A 4502-nucleotide genomic window follows, 5' to 3' on the forward strand; every position below is an offset into this window, starting at 1 on the left:
GCCTAAGTAAACTTGTCAATACTGAATTTTAAATGCACAATGAAGACTTACACAGCTCTGCATAGTACTTGGCATCGTGATTCTAAAACAAAAATAAGCCACTGAAGTATACACGATACACGTTAACTTAAACGTCAAAGCCAGGAACTTCCTCCAACTGCACACAAGAAGTTGGGTGGTGCATGTTAAGTACATCTTCCTGGGGAGAGGTCCCCTACCTTTACAAGGCTCAAAGAGGATAAAATAGTATCCAGTCGAATTCTCATCTCCTTGTCTATATTTTCAACAATAATGGAAGTTGTGGACCACAAGGCTCACTTTCACACACTTACAGAATCCATTTTAATGGAAATAGTAGGGGAAAACTCCCACAAATGTTACCTTGCAAGGATTGAGGGGGGGAGGGACTCAAATCGTCATTTTTGAGTTTAGGAACATGTTCTGGATTAGAGAAAAAACGGGAGGGGGAGACACAGCGGTAAGAAGCCAGAACCAAGGAGACTCCTAAGGGATTTTTCAAGTCCCCAGGGGAAAACTTTATTAATATAAAGGGAATAGCATGAATTCGAAATGCAATTTAACTCGAGTCCAATGTTCAGTTTCAGCATATTCACTCTCGTTTCTGAATCTCACAAACTTCAATCAGAATACTTTAAAACTATCCATGCGTTTAACAAATCTGACAAAAGAACAAGTATCCAATTGATCTGCATTTCCACTATGAAGTTTTAACTGAACAACCAATTAACATACTTAAAATTAGGTACAGGTAACACACAAATGCAGGAATCGGATAACATCCTACAACTCTGCACATGTTCATGTAACACTACTAGTAATCCACTGTAACATCTGGAGGCAAACCAGACATATATATATTGCCTTCTGTCCTCTCTCCTTTTTCCCCATAAAATTGCATTTATTTCATAAGCATTAAAGAAGAAAAACCTGTCACATCTCTCTCCCTCTTCACATAAGCAGTTCTGAAATAACTCTTCAGATCTTACGCTTTTTCCATTCAGGCTCATTCTTTGCTTCATCAGATTCAACCTGTCTAAACATGGTTTTGGGCTGCGTCTTGGAGTAGGCTGGAGAAACCCAGTACGGATGGTCTTCTGCTGCTTTGGCATGTCGCAAAATGGCTTCCCGGGGATTACTGTCATCCGACTTGTCCAAAGCGATGTTCTTCACGATATAGGATGACAGAGTACCCCCATGGGTTCCAACTCGGCCACCACGACCTGGGCCTGCTATGGGAGGTTCGGGTTTGTGGGACTTCAGGGGATCCAGCCTGTCCTTCTCCAGCTGTTTCCTTGTACTCCGTTGGCGGGGCTCACGGAACATAGGCAGAGCGTGAGGGGTGATGATGTAGTCTTGGGTGAGAGTCTCTGCTTGCTTCATTTTCCGCTGGGTTTTACCCACACACAACTTTGCTCCCCTCTGACTCTTGTTGGGGTCGTAGTAGACTTTAGCCAATCCATTCCCAGTTCCAACCATGATCTGGTTGAGCTTTGGGTGCCAGAGGCAGCGGATGACACTTGCATCCGTAACGTCTATCTCATACACCCTTTGGAAGGTCCTCCGCTCAAAGAAAATGAGTTTGCCATTGCCACACCCCCTTCGAACCGATGTACCAGTGACTATGAGCTTATCATCGGGACTGAAACAGCAGTCGGTCATTGGGAACATGCTGGGAAGACCGGAGGCTGAAAAAAGTGGCTTATTAAACTGTCGGATGTCCCATAACTTTAACGTGTCATCACCCCCACGAGAAGCGAAGACGTTTCCATCATAAGAAAAAGCCAGACAGGAAGTGTCTGCGCCTGCGTTGTGAGCCTGTCTGTGGTGGAATTTAGGATGAACCGTTACACGTCGGTCCCAGATCTGTAGGCTTCCATCCTGGCAGGCCGCGGCTATGAGATTTCCGTCTCTACTATAGGTACACGTAGTCGGAACGACTTTTTTACCCTGCACGGTCCGTGGTTTAAACACACTCTTTTGCTGCTTTGGATTTTCCACTTCCCATAGCCTCACAGTTGCATCGTCTGAACAGGTCACAAACTCTCCCTTCATTCTGGGATGCCACGACCCAGTGTGAAGCATGGCCGTGTGACCCTTGGTGTTGGCCATGTCCACAATATACTGGTCCCCTTTTATGCATTCCATGACTACAAAGCCATCTCTGTCAATCACCTTGGCCTGAGCGCTCCCAGATACAACAAGAATCATGTCTCCCGTGTTGCTGTACTGTAACGACTTAATCTGATGGCACGCACAGGGCTGAAGGGATCTAAAGGCCTTAAATGAAACATCCATTCCTGCAAAATCCCAAAACTTAACATTATAGTCGTATCCTCCGGTCACCAAACGGGCGCCCGAGGGATCGAGACCCAAAGCAGACACTGTTTTTGTACCGTGCTTCAGTGTGACCTCATGCGAGTCAGGAATCCCTCGGACAGGATTCTCTTCCTCTTCGGAATCTTCTCCATCTTCTCCTTCACGAAGAGGGGGAGGAGGGAAAGGAGGACCGATCAGTTCATCATCAGAATCGGAATTCTCTTTCCTTTCATGGCTGGTTGAACCTCTGGAAGGTTTTGAACCATCTCGGATGGCACTTGAGCCTGATGTTGGTTCAATATCTTCATTTTGCCGTTGCAATTCTTCCTCTCTCTTCATTTCTTTTTCTCTTGCCTCCAACGTGTTCCGACTTCTTTCCACAGCTGTTCTCCGAGTTTGTTCAAACATTAGCTCTAAGTCAAATGTGCGAGCTTTTCTCCCAAACCCGGTGAAGCCCATGGTGGCCGCCAGCTGCGGGTCTCGATCCGACGTCTCTGCGCCTGTCACTCTGCTAGCCCCAGGCCGCTCCATGCCGGCAGCACACACGACTAGCAGGGCTGCAGCCCAAGCAGTGGGGGCGGACTCACAGCAGATCCGGGAAGCTTTTCTCACTTCTTTCTGGATCAGCAGCTTCAAGGGGTTTTCTCGGCCGAGGTTCCTCTACAGTTGCTGCAGCTCCTGGGTCCTACCTAGTCCAGGGGTGGTGGGTTCCAGGCGCGCGAAGAGCCAGAGATGACGCTGGTTCCGGGTCTCGATGCTGCCGCTGGGGAGCGGCGGGAACCCGTGCACACAGGGCCAACCGGGTCTGAAGCGTGGTTCTCCAGAAAATTCCTGGAGATTAAATAGAAAACGAGGCCCCACCCAGGCTAATGCAATCACCATTGTCGATGTCACAACGTCGCAGTGGCGCAGACACGCCCACAGTGCCGTCCAAAGAGGCCCCAGGGCGGGCCTGTGGGTGGGGCTCCAGGAAGGGAACTGCAGCTGCATGTCGACGCCCACCGGCCCTCCTCTGGGCAGAGCTTTAAGCCACCATTGCCAAGCCAGGAGGTGGTGTGGTTAGAGCATTGGACTTCCATATGGATGCCACCGGTTCGAGTCTCACACCTGGAAACTTGCTTTCTCACTTTCACTGAGCGCACGTGCCCTATAGGAAACTAAAACATAAAAAATTAAATCATTAAAAAAACCTGATTAAAGCATAACAGATACTAACTTTGCTGCTGTTATGGCTTACAATTTATAACTACAGGTAGTAATGAACTCGACCTTTTCTGCCATCATTCACTTGTTGCTATGGCTGCAAGAGTAACTACTAATATTCAAATGTCACTTATAGGAGCCAGCAAAGAGACTCCTTTTGAAATAACTTTCAGAACTTTCCTTGAAAAATCCTTAAGTTGGATAAGTGCTGCCCCCTCTAGGTCAGAGTGAGTAGTTCTCGTGCCTGCCTTGGGTTCACCACCTGAAACTCAAATGTATGGTACAATGAAGCACCAGGACCTCACCTCTTTCATTAGAGAAGTTTAAGTTGCCTTTAAAATGTTAATGCTAAGCCTTACACCTTTATCCCTTAAGTTCTTGGGGGGTGGGGGTTGATAGACTGAGGTCCTGGCTGTCCCAAAGGTGAGGATCAACCCTGGCTTCAGTCTCAAGCTCTGTTCAAAATGCAGTGAGAAATTGCTGGCCACACGGGGAGCAAACCTGCCACTGTTCCTCCCTGCACCCATGGCAGACATTGCTAATCCATCACAGCACGTCTCCACTAGGAAGGCAGGTAAGATGGATGTGGAATCCTCAGTACAGAATTCCTGGGAGATCTCAAAACCATTGGCTTCTGAATCCCCTTCAGATTTCTTTCCATTTTCCCTGATCCATCCTAGAGCAAGGATAGACTCTTCCTTCTAGCCAGGGCCTTGCTGTTCCTCTTGGCATTGCTTCCTAGCCCCTCTCATCCTCCCTGTGAGGGAAATGGAGGCCACCAGAAAGATTGCCCGTACTCCTTGTGCTGGTCTTTGAATCTCACAGTGAGATGTTCAAATCGCTCAGCTGGATTTGGGGGAGAGAGGGTGGCCTTAGTGCCGGAGGCTTTGTACATTAAAATGTATTCACTTTCGAGGTGAGATGAAATTCTAGTTCAGTGGTATGTGGGCTTTGACAGGATG

General features: G+C 47.8%; 1 pseudogene; it reads right to left on the reverse strand.

The window, feature by feature from the left end:
• Window positions 1–619: 619 nt before the first annotated feature.
• LOC102487005 (WD repeat-containing protein 70 pseudogene) lies at window positions 620–3092 on the reverse strand (annotated as a pseudogene).
• Window positions 3093–4502: the final 1410 nt, after the last annotated feature.

The sequence above is a fragment of the Tupaia chinensis genome, unplaced genomic scaffold (genome assembly GCF_000334495.1).
Source record: "Tupaia chinensis unplaced genomic scaffold, TupChi_1.0 Scaffold000323_1, whole genome shotgun sequence".
NCBI classification, from domain to species: Eukaryota; Metazoa; Chordata; class Mammalia; order Scandentia; family Tupaiidae; genus Tupaia; species Tupaia belangeri.